Below are 17,687 nucleotides of genomic sequence, written 5' to 3'. Positions count from 1 at the left end.
TTAGTTTTTTTTATAGCGATTCAAATTCCATTCTTCTTAGTTAGATGGCCCACCTTATGGAACCAATGACTCACAGTTTTTTCCTTTCCGTTTAATACTATTGCGCATTTTGCTCTTAAAAACGGTGCGAAATTATATTTCGCAACTTTTTTGAATTATTAAATAGGAATATGTATGTCTCTTCGTAAAGCGAAAAAACATATCTTTCAATCCACAACTTTTTTATATGCGACATTTTTTAAGAAGAATATAGTAGCCGACTATATTTCTCATTTCAAATAATAAATTGTTACCAGAAATTGTTATTCAAAAACATTTGCTTTTTTTAAAAATGCTTTTACAATGTCATTCTAAAAATGTATAAACACCCTCTGTATTGTGGTCTAATTTTATGATTTACATTCTAAGAACTGTTTTGATGTTAGTTTCAAGACAATAGGAAGTGAATGACATATATGATAATGAGCTTTAAGATACGATTTGCCTACTTTAGTCACTATTTATTGTTATTATATCCAGCGTTAATATTAACAGAGTAGGAGCTATGTTATAAAATAAAGCAATAAAATAGTTGATCTAACTTCGTTTAATCTTTCATCTCGAACAGAGTCACAAAATGTATATACAACTTTAAATCCCTATTCTCATTTCCATGTAGTTCATACCGCAAAGAATTTCAACGAATACTCGATTCGTTAGAAAATCGGGAGCTTTCCAGTGAATAAATAAATAAATAAATAATGAAGTGATGTCTGGGTCGCATTCCAAGTTAACACCAAGGGGTTGAGGTTTTATTCTACAAAATGTCCAAAAGAGACCCAAAAGTAAGTGCTATAAAACCTGAAGCGGATTAGAAGAACGGTTTGCAGTAAAAGTTAACCCCAAAAGAAGTGAAGTTTCCTCTCAGCATCAAAACGTTAATGCATATTTTCTTAAAAGAAAAGAAGAAAATCCTGTTATTTGAAGTTTTGGAATATTCAAATGAGCTGTGGTCCCAGTTTATCGGGATGTGATAGCTGTAATGTATAAAGTTAATAAATACTATCATATACATTTAATTTATCTTTCAGACTTGTCACACTTTAAACAAATCCTCTTTTCATCACTAATATCGCTGAATGTAAGTTTTTCTAGGCAATTATAGCTACCGATGAATGATTTCACGTATCAGTGCCAGACATGCAACGTTATGCGCTCCGGTCGTTAGAAACGTTCACCCGTTAGCAAGTTTCATGGAATTTAAGTTCATGGGCATCACAAAAAAGCTATAACCAATTAAGTGAGGTTAAAGTACTTTGATACGTCGACAGACTTGGACGTATTTTCGATAATAGGAAATTATAAATAGTGGAAATATTTCTGCGGTTTTCACTTATTTTACAAATTTATAACCGGCAGCTGGATAATTGCCTCGAGTATCAGTCATTGATATCTCGGTAAGTTAGTTCTTTTTTAAATTATCATTTATTGTTGTAACTTTAACTAGGGCATATTCTTCTAATTTGCCAATTACATTTGTACATAATAGTTCAGAAATTATATGAAAGAAGAAAAATAATCTGCTTCTTATTCTTTATTCCAATCGAAAAAGAAATTGTTCGTTTATATTAGTAATGGATACATTTTACACTGAATGTATTTCCTTGCATTATTCCATAAGTTCTGTTGATAGGGGATAAATTTATTCCATCTAAACATAATTGCAAAAATCAGTTCTGTTGATAGGGGATAAATTTATTGTATCTAAACATCATTGCAAAAAATCTTTATTAATGATTATTTTCTAGGGAAAAGATGAATGCTCTTTAGCTTTTCGTAACTCTACGCCAGAAAAAGTTGTTTAGAGACTCAAAGAAACGGGGAACTGCAAAAATTACCTATTGCCGGTTTCATCACGGAATGCATGATACCACTAAAGCAAGACCGAGAGACAAAGAATACGGAAAAAAATAATACGCGTAAATGTTATTTGGAAACATAAAAGTCTTTTAAATGTTAATGGCCTCTAACAGTCTTCGTCTAGGCATCTATCGGTTACGTTGTTGAGTTATTCAAAAGACTGAAAGCATCGCTTCTGTGTAGCGAAGTGAAAAAAAAGTAGCGAAGATTTATTTTTTGTTCTCATCAGTCACTAGTCTAGAAATGCAATTTTACGTTTTGCCTATTTGAATGATGACTGCTATCTTCCAGTGACTGAGTTACTCTCACTGAGTCTGACTTTGTACCCAAGTCATATAAGTGCTCCTTGAATCATAATGGCATTAGGATTACCTTTTATTAAACCCATCATAACCTGGAAGTATTTGTATGCTTGTAGTGCAGCTAACGTATTGGTCATTGAGGTTAGCATTCTTGCCTTCCTAAACTAAGAATACTGGAGCACTAGTGTGAACGATTGACTCCATGCATTTCTTCGGGATAAGGGAGCATTGGTTTAGAAATCTATGTATCCCGTTATTGCTGTTTCATTGATTTGGCGAAATATTTTCAATCCGCTTTTTGCTTATCCTTTTAGGATCATTTGTAGCTTTTTCCATATGTATATTGCTAGAAGGTATACGAATGCAATCCTCATACTGTAAAACGTCATAGATTTCGTAATTAATTTCGACTTTAAAAGATTGGGAAAAAAATAAAACTGACGGACATTTATGACAAATAAAATTTCTTAATAAAAGTTCCAAATATAAAGGGATAAAACGTCAAATTTTATTTTCTTATAGGGTTAGCCCTCAAATGAATCAAGTAACGTAAAATACAAGTTTTATTATTGCACTCTCTTTTTGTGCTCAAGAACTAATAAAGAAGTCGTGCAAAGCTGAAAAACCTATTTAATGAATTGTTTTACACGTTACTCTCATCTGTTGATACTTTCTAAACAATTTTTAGGTGAAAAGTTTTAATAAAATGTATTTACGAAATATATTTTCACATTTCCAGTGCTTTTAAATTAACTTTCTCGCGAAAGAATTGAGCACCTTCTAATGCAAAACCTGTATCTTTTTTCTCCTTTTTATTTAATTATTTATTTATAATAATCTCCAGTAAAAATTGAAAGATCACTAACATAAAATAAAATACTCAGTTACGTTTATTCTGATGAGGCTCGAGGCAACAGCTAGGAAGGCAGTGAGGCATAGCAAATGTAATTGCCTCTACCTGGCCTGTCGGCGTCTGTGCTTGCATGAGCTGTATATGCTATAACTTTTGCATATTCCTAACTCCGATAACAATCAAGAAGAAAAATCGACGCATTTTTAGTCCAAAGGGGCCTTGCCCCTGAAGGACTACTGTTTTCGTTTTGCGATTTTGCGTTGGGTCACTAAAAATGTCGGTTTCACTTTTTTAAACTGTTGCCACCAAATGTTAGAGCCCTGCATTATATTTGAATAAATTAAATAATGAAAAATCTGCATAAATATATGTATATTTCTCGCACTGTGATAAAACAACGGTACATAGAGTCATCGAATTTTGAATGACGTAATCTGGAAGCCCAAATTTGAAGTTTGGAATTTGTTTTAGTATCGATTTCATATTTTATAAAACTTTAACAATTTTTGATTAACAAATTTAAGAATTTCAAATGAGCAATTGTACAGAAAACGTTGTACAGAAAAAGCATTTTTATCTCCAGCGCGCGAGTTCTCTGTATCGGAAATTCTAAAGATATGCTCAATTTAAAACTATTTTGCGATATTGCTCTTGAACTGCGAAGAACGAGATATTATTTCATAAATAAATGAAACACACAAAATGTTAAAATATTGCCTCTTTGGACGTAATGTAAAATCTTAAACCTTTCAGATTTTTTATTTATTTATTTTTTATTTTATTTATTTATTTATTTTTTTTTTTTTTTTATTGAATTTCTTAGAGCTGTTGCTTTGACGTAAAGCCAAAGATTTGTAAGTTCGGAATCACTTGCGCTGTTTTTAACTGAAGTCTCGAAATATGATTTTTGTTGATTCACTTTAAATATCATTCACTACAAATACATTGTTTCACTTTTCATTCGAATATGTTACCATTCGGCGAAACTTAAGATTCGGATTTAATATCTCTGTTATTGATTAAAAAAATTGAATTAAACTAAGCAAAAAAGCAATAGATGCTAGTTTTAAGAATATTGTTTGTTTACTTTTTAATTTGATTAGTTTAAATAAAATTAATTCAATTTGAGATGTATCTAATTAAAAATATTAAATATTTTTAATTAGATACATCTCAAATATATAAATGTAAATATTAAATATTTTTACAGAATTAAATTATATATTTTTTCCCTTTTGAAATGCACAGAAGATGTATAACGTTCCCATGTTTGTCTAAACATATCTAATGTCCTATAAAATGTTTCACTAATTCCACCTGTGCCATCTCCAATGATAATTTCAGCTAATAAACCGTCTGTATCGATAACTGAAACCGATAAATTTTAAAACAACTATTTTGGGAGACTTTTAAAATCTCAATCCTTCAGAATTTTTAAAAATATTTTTAGATATTTTATTGCACACGAAACAATCTGTACAGATTAATACTAAAAATCTGTAGTTTCATTAACATAAATTATTATCTGTAGTTTCATTAACATAAAAATCATAAATAATGTAGTTGACGGGTATGAAGTAGTTTTTTTTAATATATCTATATAAAGCATATATCATAACCGCTAAATATGTTCTACCTTTCCTGGACGTCCGATAACTATATGTTGTTGGGAAGATTTACTTACTGGAAAGGTGAGTTAAGGCTAGAACTGTATGAAAACACAATTCTAGCCTTAACTAACTGATGATTATCTCTTTTAACAAGATAGTTGTTCGACTCACTCCCACAGAGATTAATTTGCGAAAGTATATCTCGCTCAAAACTGCCATGCTGGAAAGCATCTACGAGAGCATCTCAAACAAATTTACCAGTAAAGTGGATAGGATGCACAAAACGAAGAAATGACGATTTTATGATTAATCTCAAGTAACCTTCCTTTGTGGAGTTTTCTCCAGTTATTGTCTTTATGTTTCCACGTTACACTTAACACCGAGATTTTCGCAATTGTATCATTGAATACCGTGATTTTGACCCATCGTTATATACTAGCACGCATATGTTCGTATATGGCAAAGCGGATTAAGATATAGATGGCCATCGTAACAGCAAAGGACGCACTTAAACATTTGTTACATACATTTAAAAAATATTTAAAAAGAGGGTTTTTTTTTTTTTTTTTTTTTTTTTTTTTTTTTAGCAGCTTAATAACGGAAAATAGTAAATTAGTATTTAGAGATGCTAACTGCCGTAACGAAGGGTGCAGGTTCAAATTCTGGAGAACGCGTAAATGCTTGTAAGCTTTTAGTGAGTAATTGTAAGCGCTTAGTATCTGTGCGGTATTGAAAATACACGACTAGCAGAAAGTTATTTCAAGAGAATGATGGTAGGACAAGAGGATGGAGACCCTCTGAGCGCCCCCTCCGAGTGTTCTTCCTTAAAATTTAGTCAGAAACTTGACAGTTATCTTGGCTCAGGAATATCTCAATCACTTACATGCTACAGAGATCCTGACTTGTACCTGTTTAAGTATAATAAAATTCGATAAGGGTTTATAGTTTGTATTTTACGGGTTTTAAAAATATTTATTGCGAATTATGAATAATTCTATATATGGCTTGGGCATTTTAATGACCTACATTAATGGTTGTTATAGTAATAAAATTTTTTACTTAGATACTTATCAATAATATAAGTGTTAAGCTGGATGCATTACAAATTATGTAAGGTAAATATGTTATTAAATAATAACTGTACCTGTATTTGTTTAAATATAATAAAATTTGACACTAGTTTTTAGTTTAGTTAAATTAATTTGCTTTTTTTAGGTTTTTAAAATATTTATTGTAAATTATGAGCAATCCTGTACATAGCTTGGGAACTTTTAATGATCTTCACTAATGGTTGCAGTGTTAATAATAATCGTGTACTAATACTACTTATTAATAACGTACGTGTTTAAGTTAGATGTATTACAAATTCTGCAAGGTAGATATATTATTAAAAAATATAACACAGATAAAAATTATTAAGGACTACGTATATTATTATAAATTGCTCAATTCTCTACTCCATGGGAAGTGCGCCTTCAAAACTTGAAAGATAAATTCAAAATCTTTTTTCCAGAAATTTGGCAATTTGAGAAAAGACAGTTCGGCAGAGAAGATAAATAAAACGTATTGTTCCATCAGAGTAGCAACAGCTATTGAGAATTGGCAGTTTTCTAGGCAATGTATAGCGTATTGTAACGTAACGCGATGTGAGAAATTTAAATACTCCAATGAAGACGTTTCTAACGTCAAATAATTTGAGAGATTATTCTAAATTACTTCTTGTAAATAACTCGCTCCATGTGTCTTGAATTATTTAATAGTGTTTTAAAATTCGTAGCACATTGTATGAAACAATGCGCTACGAATTTATAGTTTCGAATTCGCATTTTCGAATTTCGAATGCGCTACGAAGCAGCAAGTAACAATGATTTGATTCTTTTGTGAAATCAAACCAGTTATATAAATTGAATGACATTTCGCCATAACAGACGATTAAATTTATTAATTCTTGACAATGAGCGGAGAAATTAGACTCACTGCAGATTGTGTTTGGGTAGGTGGGGGGGGGAGAGGTATTAGCCGTAGCCATATACATCCTTCCAATTGTAAATCTGAATGCCAGTTTGAATTCAACGTCCTCAAAATATGAAAATCAGCAGAATTTGATCTATCAAAGAAAATCCAGCCTCGCATGCGAAACGTTAGACTCCAAAATTGGCATCATCGTAAACGTAAGAAAAGGCTCTCATATAGCAAACAAACGTTGCTAAAATTCCCACTGTTCCGAGCACGATGTGTTGTGACTTATCTCACATGTCGAAATTCATCGTGGTAAGGAGTGCAAGATAGCCCCTGTCGTTAGGAAGATCCTTGAGCACCTAACAGGTGACACTACGGATTTGCTACGTTCCACCCCCAATTTTGATGGAGAGCATCTCGAGGGCGAACGGATCCGAGGGTGTTCTCACCAATCTCTTGAGAAGACTTCCCGCTCGCCACATATTTAGAGTACCCCGGTGCCGCACAGACACTATATATTTACAAACATCCATGCATTCTCCGGGATTCGAACTCGGGCCCTTCGGTACGGCAGTTAGCGTATGGTACAACGTCGATAACCACTATCCCGGTTGGGCGGCTCTCGTGTCAAATAGCTCATTAGAGAAGAGATTTCGATGTCATCGAAAACCTAAGGAGTTCGATAAGAATAGTGTTCGGTATAGAAAGGAAATTCCGTTTATAGGGCGATTTTCATATGATTTCAACTCAAACTAGAAACCATAATAATCTCAAGCAGAATTCTTAGTTATATAACAGTTCAGTTCGTTTTTAACATGCACAAATTTATATCGAGTCTCAAAATCAATTCAGCTAAGAAACCTGAAGAATGACTCTGATGACGACGAGATACTGGATCGTAAGTTGTATGTGTGCGTGGTATATCTGAAATATGATTGCTGTGAATCCCAAGTGTTAATGCGTGTGAAGTGCATTTGAAACACATCTCTTTCTTGTATCGTCATAGTTTGCAAGCATGACGTTGCTCATGGAAATGAGCTTATATTTCTTGCATTGCTTTAATGAAGTATTTTCAAACGATAAGCTTTTATTTTTATTTTTCTGTTTAAATAGCATAAAAATATTAGAATATTTTTAAGAGTTGTAACATTAAAGCATTTTATTGCGATTTTATTACAGCAATCCATATTTTGATAAATAATTCCCTACGTGTTTTTGTAATGTGTATCACAATTTTGGTATTCTTTTCAGAACTGGTTATTTCTACCTTAATTACATTTTAAACTAGATTATTCCAACTCAAAATTCATTCGAGAAATAAAGGAACGCGTGCATATAAATGATGCGTGGATGTAGCGAATGTTGAAAAATATGGGGGGGGGGAGATTTCCTTGAAAAGAATGTTCTGAGCGCAGCCTTGAGGAACACCCCAGAACAAAAAGATGTTGATGACAGGAACCTGTATTGAGGTCGACAAGGTTGAAGGAAAGTCGTCTTGTAGTTTACTATATCAGAGATTTTTTACTTTCATTGACTCGAATGGATTTTCGCGCACATAGACAATGACAATTTATTCATTCCTTCAGAAAATTTGATTCCTCTTGTTTAATGTATTTTTTATTCGGAAAGTGAATTTATTATAATATGAAAAAGGAGTAAGTGTACAGGTATGTTCCCAATTTTGTGGTATATCTTGGAAAATATTATATGCGAAATGCATAAAAGTCAACAATTTCTTTTTTCGCATTTCTTTTTATTTTACCTTTTATGTTTTAGACAAAAATAATAGGAGTATTTTCTTGTTTATGATTAAGTTTGTCCAGTTAACTATGTATAACTGTGGAAAAAATCTGTTTTGTCTGACAACTAACTGGAGCTTAGGCTGTAAAATTTCTATGTGGTTTTTGCTTGAATATCTAAAAGCAGGATTACATGTATTTCAATGGATAAAGGGGGCATAAAGTATATTAATTATCTTGAATTTACTCGAATATTTTCACTAAAATAATACTAAAGAAACTGTTAATTTAAGTAAAATTTTCAATTAATATCTCAGATGTACATTCCCCCAAGCAAAAATTGTATGCAATGAACTATCTTCCTGTAACTATTATGCATAAAAACTAACAACATTTAACGGTTGCCCATAAGCGATTTCAAACTTACGGTGTTTCTAAATTTTAGTAAGCTGCGGGTTTTCAAATTTTCGAAAACTTGGAATTTTGATTCTCCATTCAAAAATATTTAGCATTGCTGCCTCAAGAACTGCATCCAGAACTATTTAAATTTCATAAATTTTTAACAACAGATATTTTAAAAATAATAGATTTAGCCCTCAAGCAATATAAATTTCAAGGAATCTGAATAAATGCTTTAAATTTAGATTGAAACAAAAATTTCGGCCTTCTTTTTAAAAGGAAAGCTAAATTCTTTCTTCTTTCTAGAAATAACGCTAAAAGTGTAAAAAAGAACACTTTTTATATTTTAATGCTTAATTAAGTAAAAATATGTTTAAAAAAATTCAAAATTTTGTCTGAAAACTCTATGGTTAGAAGTGTTATGTGTATAAACCTTGTAGAAAGAACTATGAAGTAAGATTTATATTATTGTTTTCAATAATTATTTGCCTTCAGTGGCAGCAAAATTTCCTTGAAAAATATAACACTACAGTTTGCTTGCAAATTATTTTCTTCATTTCTTTCCCAAGAAACGAAAACAATATTTAGTTTATTAGGTATTTCTCCCTCCTTCTGGGCGTGCCTTCGTGGTGTAGTGATTCTACACGCTAGGCCGCTATTCCAGAGGTCCGTGGTTCGATTCCCAGCGAAGGCGGTTGCTAATTTTTTATATATCTGGCTTCCAAAAAATCCTAATGTCTCTACATTGGCGCCCGAACTAAAAGGGTAGTGGACAATGATTTCTCCCCACCCAGGATTTGGTGATTGAGTCCTAAAAACCACAGTCGCCCTTTAAAAGGGGGGGAAGTATATAAGGTATTTCTCCCACTTTATTGGCGTACCTTCGTGATGTAGTGGTCTTGCATGCTGAGCCGGTATTCCAAAGGTCCAGGGGCGTAGCTGGAGGGGGCAAGGGGGGCAACTGTCCCCGGGCGCAGAATCCAAAAGGCGCCAAACTGATGTTACGACATTTTAGAAATGAATGTTTTCCATCCTTGGTAAGCAGTAGGGGGCGCGAAATTTTCAGTTGTCCCTGGGCGCTGAAAACCCTAGCTACGACTCTGCAAAGGTCCGTGGTTCGATTCCCGGCGAAAGCGGTTGCTCATTTTTCATCTGTCCTACTTCCAAAATACCTAATGTCTCTCCAAGTTCTATGTTAGTTTTTATTCTTGTTTACTATGGCAATTTGCACGGTTAACATCTCGCCTGAATAAAGTTTTTGAAAGTGTTTCGATGTGAACAAACTGATTTTATATTATCCAGTGAAACTTCCCGCAGTGCACCTCGCTCCCTAATCACACCTCCAAAAATAACCATTATAAGGGTTACCTAATAATTCTGAAACGTTTTAAAAGGTCTTAAAAAATAAACTAGACAATCAAAAACAAATTTTATTATACTTATATAGAGTAAAACTCATTTATTAATGTCTTTTACAAATTTTCAATGTATCTCTACTTTGTTCATACGGTCTACATCTATGCTATAATCCATTTCACCTCACTTGCGTGCCAGTATATCAGAGTCAACAAGGGTAACAACCTCGGTAAAACGATCGAGAATGTTACAGAAATTACGTGGGAGGAGAGAGAGGAACAGAGATATTAACCTTGACAAACTCAAGAAAAAGTGAATTTGGATTAAATCGGAAGACTGGATGGCCACTGCGTTAAGGTATCATTCCTTGTCTTGTACATCTGTAATTTATTTAATAACCAATTTTGATTAAGATTGGGTTAGAAAGGACTCGAAAAAGTTTGGCTGAAGCAGTCATGGAAATGGTTTGAGCAATTAAAATTCTGTGATAATGAGCCGGTCTTGTCGACAGAAATAACTGTCAGTGTTTTCATTTAGTTGTGGCAGCTAGCTTTTCAACATGTCCAAATAGTAAATCTTCTTAATTGCAGTACAAACAAATGTAAACACATTTCAGTGCATCTGGAATATGTTTAAAAAATTCATTTATACTTTTTTTTCCAGTGTAAAAATTTTTAATATTCGTTGCATAGTTTATTTTATATACGACCCAGTATTATTCGTTTGTCTTCTTTATCAAACCACAATGTGAAGCGAATTCTAGCCCAGTGGGAAGTGTTAGACTACTCCTGTTTGTTTAACTATCAAAGTTAACGGCTATGTGCTAGTGTCCCTGTCTTCTGTTACGTGTCACCTGCATAGTTTATTTATTTCGAATCTTTAAAATAATTTATGGAATTATGAATAACAGTTTATTTCTAACGGAACACAATTATGCAAATCTCATCGACAGTCACGTTCTTTTAAATCGATCACCTCCATAGAAAACTCAAATCGTCTGAAATTCCGAGTCTATTAGAAAGAAATCCTTGCATTTAAATTTTTTATGCGAATGTTACTTCGTCAGTTCTTTCACATCATAATTTCTTGTTTTTCATACTGAATGAATTATAATTCCTTTCAAGCATTATCATTTATGCTGCCAACAAAAAAGTAAGAGGTGGTACATAATGTCTTACTTTAGAAACAGATTTTATTAGTTATGCTAGTGGTATAAAAGTTAATATGAAATAATGAACCTAACTGGCTAAATAACTAAGAATCCTAACTGGCCATTTGTCGGGTCGCCCAGCTTATTAAAGAATGAACAGCTATCTAGCAATGCAAATAATGTGATGCAAAACATGAAAATTAGAGTCGCTATCATTAAAAAATTCCTGAATGTAAATCGAAATTTACATACCCAAAGTTATCACAAAAAGCTATTTTTACTTACTTTCTGACTCGTTTATCAATGAAAAAGTAATTTTGGTGTAGAAATATTTAGCAAGGTTTTCACTTTTAGAAAAGCTTTGCTATCTGATTCACCCCCGCAGACTATAGTCACAAGTCTTAGAACTTAACGATTGCAAATACTCAGTCCTCATTTTCAGTATTAATTACGCCACTAATTACCTGTTAGGTGTGTCGCGTATTTTTTTTTTTTTTTTTTTTTTTTTTTTGCTTGATGTTTTGCCAAATCATTTGGCAGGATGTTGGCAATGGATGAATCATTGCTCTAATACTGTAAGTGAGACTCTTGTCTAATCGTGTAAATAAACTTCTACAGCTCATGAAACACTGAGTTAATTGACTACAAACAATGGAAAAAGACATTAGTAGGTTGACGGTTTGGGAAACTGAACTGAACTCATGAACTGAGTATTAAAAAGGAAAGAACAAAATGAATGAATCTGGATCAGCTATTGGTGTGATTGTTGAATGATTTTTTCGATTTCCAATTCCGTAAATTTTGATAACCACCCCAATTTATTAGGGTTATATACAGAATTTGGTTTTTAGACCTTTTTCCTGGTTTGTTTGCCCATATTAATTTCAATTAAACGCTTTGATAGACCGCAGATGCTGTTTTAAACTGCTTATAAAATGATGCCACTAGCGTCGCGCTTAGCAGCAAAACAAATTAAATTATTGTCAAAGAAATTTTACTGCTTAACGAAACGACAGTGAAAACTAAGAGGAAGAAAGAAAAGACAGTATATCCAAACTAACAGGCATAGAAAGCTGTGAATGCATTGAGGCATTGGCTTAAAGTTAAAAATGTGAATAAAATTGAAATCATGAAATTACGAAACATTAAATCTTATGAAAAAAATATAAATATTCGGAAATTTTGTGTATGATTTTATAAAGATATGCATAAAAATTTTTTTAAATGTGGTCATACATGTTCACTTTTCTTCTGCTATTTATCAGACTTCGAGCTCGACTATTTTGTTTGTTGCATCTTCTTATGCAATTTGTTAATGCATAAGAATGATTCATTGTTTGACTTATTGATTAAGACAAAACACATAAGACCAATTTTTCTAAGCAGAATATATTGTTGGAAGAGATTTTAATGAAAGCCTTTTAATGGTATTGGGAAACTATGAGCTTTCTAATTGTAACGGAAATTAGTATTTATTACACATTTAGAAAGAAAAATAGTGAGCAGCCGATCATTCAAGGGAAAATGAATCGAACTGCCAGTGTTCTGTGGTATTATTCACTCGGCTATTTGTGGAAACGTATATGAACGGCTTGCGAAAATTGATGGCAAATACATGAGCATGTAATTTGTTCATTGTATGTAAATTTTCTGTTTTGCTTTTCTGTTTGTCACTGAGAAGTGTTTTAGGTTCATTAAGACTGGATCGCCTTAAAACTTGAAGTTTAATTGTTATACCACTGCATACATTATGGTAAGAGAACTCTAAGTTCACACTTAAAGTATATGTAATTTTCTTGCAGTCTTCCCTGAAAAATTATTTTCATTTATTTATTATTTATTGTAAGTTTCATACGAAAATATTATTATCTCAAAATGAAGCAAGTGCGATTTTGTATCTCCATTGTTACGAAAAACATTTCTCTATCCCCCCCCAAATACTGATTCCAGTATGCTTCTAACTTTCTAGTATCTAATCGAGATGCTTAGCTAGAGGAAAGGACATAAAATATTTATTTCATTAGGTTTGCATTTAGGATCAAATGCCTCAGTTTGGTGGTGGAGAATTATCAGCCACCAGTTTTTTTAGTTCGGGTCCCACTATAGAGACATTAGGTTATTTTTCATACAGGAGACATAAAAAATAAGCAATGCCCTCGCCGGCACTCGAACCACGGAACTCTTGAATACGCACCGAGTGAACTATTACACCATGAAGTCATGCTAAGAAAGCGGCAGAAATACCTTATAACCGTAGCCAAACGATCAGCAGGCTTAACCATTGATCACTACTACAGTGTGTTTTTTTTTTTTTTTTTTTTTTTTTTTTTTTTGTGGTTTATCCCACTCCATCGACAGTAACAACAGATCAGGTCTCTGATATCAGAGCAAGCCCACGAAATGCATCGTGGCAACGGATCAAGATTGCGTCTGTCGTTGGCAAGAGTCTTGAGCACCATATAAATGAAAGAGCGAATTTGCTCAGTTCTGCTCCGCAATTTTGAAGGATAGCACTTCGGGGAAGAGGAGTCCGAAGGTCTTCCACTCCTCCTTTCCTACCATCAAATTGTCGAGACGACTTTCGGCTCACCGCATATTCAGAGTGCCCCCATGCCGCGCAGACACTATACATTTACAAACATCCATTCTTCTCCGGGATTAGAACCCTTTCTCTTCGGTACGACAGTCTGCGTCGCTAATCATTATCCCGGTTGGGCGGCACCACCACTGTATATTTAATTAAATGTTTTCGTAAATGAAGTTTTTGTCGTCATCACTAACGAATTGAAAAATTTTAAATGCGCTGAATTAGTTTCTAGATCCGAGGAACCAATATTCCTTTCGTAATATGAATATGAGGCAATGCGCAGTTTCTAAGCACTTCTGGACCTTCTTCTAAATTTTCGTGAAGAACTAAAGTTCTTCACGAACGCAACCGTTCCCTTAAGCAGATAACCGTAGCGAGCTTTTCTATGATCCATAAATCGCAATCCTTCTTTCATTTCTGACGATTCATGTAATTAATGTTCGCATGAAAATAAAGTGCCCTGAAACGTTCTATCTGCGGCAGAGTACCTTCTTAACCCTTCTGTGACTGCTCCACTGATCGTTAGTGAATTCAGCATAATCTAACTATAAAACCTCTTCAGTTAGGATTTGAATTTAAGATTTCTCCATACACCAGCACCTCGAATGCTCTAGTGCAGTGGTGTTCATACTGTGGAGAACGGCCACATTTTGGGTCTCGAAAGTTTATAGTAAAGTCGCAAGGTGAATGAAAATCCTAAAAAATCTGAATTAATGGTACACAATTAAAGAGTTGATTGGGGTCGCGAAAACGCTCGCATTTTCAAGGTGTCGCATGTCGCACTGCTATAGATACTATGCGATACTAAACGATATTAAATATCACTACTACAAAACAATGGTTCTGAACCTGTACAAAATATCAAGCGTTCGATCAAGTATTAGCATTCCTGTAAGCATTTTGATAGAAAGCACTAACACTAGTCCAATAATAGGCAAGGCTGCAAGAAATGGGAACCTTGGCTTCAAAAGTTAATTTACAGAAACGTAACATTTTGACGTTTACTGTATTTAAATGTTTTTAATTTATGCGATAATAAGAGCATAATGTAGCTTATATATATAATAAATCAAAATCTCGAAAATCGGATCAGTATATATATATATATAATGATCCATCTCAGAAGCGTTCCTCCTTCTACCTTGAGGAGAAGCCCTGTTTATAGATATGTGTGCGTCATGGTGCTCATCCAATCAGCGATATTAATTAAAATCACGAGGTGACGCTATTTTCTCATCAGGAGTGTTCTTAAAGACTTTATGTAATATGACAGATTTATGAGTTTGGCGATTTGGCGGGCGCCAACAGGTTAATATAATTTGTAATAAAGAAAGGATTTCGCCAAAATTTAGGAACAGGGATGCAATTTAGGTAGAGAATCGCCAACACATTATTATTTATTTAATTTAATTATGGCAAAACACACTAGGGCTATCTACCTAAGGGGAGTGATGCCTTCGTGGAGGACTTTCTAAGGGAAACTGGCTCGTATACACGTAACACATGGGGAAAACCAGCCCGTTCGCGGGATTCGAACCTCGGACCGAACTACCAGTGTTCAGCGACTTTACCGCTCGGCCGCTGGTGGGCCCAACACATTATTAAGCAATATTATTAGAATTTAATTTAATCAATTAATTTAAAAATATCATTACATATATACTACTCAACCTCACTGCGGACATGTGAAGGGGGTAATGAATAAGAAAAAAGAGAGTTCAGACAAGATTATCGCCACTCCCCCCGAATTTATCTTGTTTTTGAGTCTTTACTTAAATATATTTATATATGAGGCAGCAGTCTATCTATTATGTATAAATACCTATATGACAGCAGTCTATCTATCCACACACACACACACATATATATATATAGATAGATAGATAGACATACATGCATATAAAATAAATTACACTTAAAATAGTATAGCAACGATTAAAAAAAAATAAAAATTAAATTACAGACATAAAAAAAGCACACTCAAATCCACACACACACACACACACACACCCACAAAAAAAAAAAAAAAAAAAAATTATGTAATACTTATTATAAATGCGAATAAGAAATTTGTTTTAAGTCCAAAGGGGCAATTTGCCCAGAAGGACTATTAATTTCGTTTTGGCATTTTGCGTAGATTCACTACATGCGTTGTTTCACTTTTCAAATTGTTGCCACCAAATATTATCGCCCTTTACTATATTTAAAGAAATTAAATAATGAAGAATCTGCATAAATGTATGTATGTTTCTCGCATTGTGATAAAAAAATGGTACCTACAGCCATCAAAGTTTAAATAACGTAATCATCCTGCGTATATCAGCATCTGGAAGCCCACATTTGAAATTTGGCATTTGTTTTATTATCGATTTCATATTTAGTAAAACTTTAACGAATTTTTGATTAACAAACTCAAGAATTTCAAAGCGAGCTATGGCAACAGACTGTTGTACAGAAAAAACGCTTTTATCTCCAGCGCGCGAGACTGTGTATCGGAAATTCTAAAGATATGCTTATTTTAAAATTATTTTGGGATATTGCTCTTGAACTGAATTTTACGGTTTAAGTGCGAAGAACATGATATTGATGTAATTTAAAATCTGAAACCTTTCAGACTTTTTAAAAAGATTTTATAAATTATAACAGAAATTTAATTTTTAATAATGTGCCATTTGAACCATGTTCAAATTTAATCGTACATAAAAGCGAATTTGAGAACACCTTTACTAAGCCATTAAGAATCAAAATCATGCGTAAATTAATAGAAAAGTACAACTGGTTGTATGTATATTTTGTAAATATTAAATTCTTATGTTGAAGTCGAATATAATTAAATATAAGCATGCTCTGCATAAGCAACAGAGTTCTCTACTTCTGTACTAGGCCTATTTCTTTCGAATTCGGAAATGAGGATTTCCCAGCAACCGTCAGTAATCAATTGCGTCACTGCTTTGCTCAGGTGTGCCATCCCCATGATATATTGCTAAAAATGAAATCTAGCTTCATGATCACCATATGTACTTATCGAATATTTCCATTTGTGAAGCTCTGGCTCAAAAATCTTTCTTTCTTCTGTTGATAAGCAAGCATTTGAACTTTGCGTAAGTCTTGTCCTTTTTTTTACTAAGATTACTTATTGTTTTCCTGAAAAATTTTTCACCGCGTAACCATGAAGGGATTGCGTGGCCATTAAATGACCGCACAGGAACGAAGAATGATGCAGCCAAGGTATTGGTCACGTGAAGTCACGTGATATGTGAGGCGATGAGAATCCAAGCATTGGATTGGCTGATAGGGGAATGGCCGTATGTCGGATCATTGCAGCGGTATAGATAGTTTTGCATCCGGAGCAGCATAGAAAAGATGCGGTTGTAAAGCCGGCTGTCATTAGATGAATTATAAGCGTTTTGTGCGAAACTTAGGCTTTAACTTATAATATAAAATCTCTCTTTGTATTGAATTAGTTAATTTTCCGTATTAGGTAAGATTTTTAACGTATTTTCTATTATAAATGTATTATTATTATTTTTTTAAAGTTTGTGTTCCATGAGCATAGAGAGAGGATGCAAATTAAAAAGTATTGCATAACATTGAATTCTACGCATGGCAGTGGGTCCAGCTAAACTAATTTTTTTTTGCCCTTTTTTTTTTACCATTTTAATTTAAAAATTTTGATCTTTAAAAATTTTTAGAAAATGAGCATTCATTTCGTGCTGGGTTTTCGTTTCTAAATCATACTTTACTTAAGCTTTAAATTTTAAGCAAATAAATTATGACTTTATTTCATGTTATTACATCGTAACTTTATTATACTGCATTCAGTGTAAATGATG

The 17,687-nt window shown here is 33.2% G+C and overlaps 1 protein-coding gene across 3 annotated transcripts in view; it reads left to right on the top strand.

Moving 5' to 3' along the window:
- The first annotated feature begins 1,301 nt into the window (after positions 1-1,301).
- LOC118199791 (fatty acid synthase-like) overlaps positions 1,302-17,687 on the top strand; it is a 65,338-nt gene continuing 48,952 nt past the window's right edge. The window contains exon 1 of one of the 3 annotated variants that reach the window (XM_085822024.1): positions 1,302-1,436. The gene's annotated coding sequence lies outside the window, so the exon portion shown is untranslated. Of the gene's footprint in view, positions 1,437-8,161; positions 8,291-17,180; positions 17,336-17,687 lie in introns of those variants that run through there. The other 2 variants (XM_085822025.1, XM_085822023.1) reach the window with 2 other exon arrangements.

This window comes from Stegodyphus dumicola, chromosome 8 (assembly GCF_044657685.1).
Source record: "Stegodyphus dumicola isolate Sdum_Otavi_A_Nest chromosome 8, ASM4465768v1".
Lineage (NCBI taxonomy): Eukaryota > Metazoa > Arthropoda > Arachnida > Araneae > Eresidae > Stegodyphus > Stegodyphus dumicola.
The sequence above is the reverse complement of the archived record's forward strand: the minus strand, read 5'-3'. Positions and strand labels throughout refer to the sequence as shown.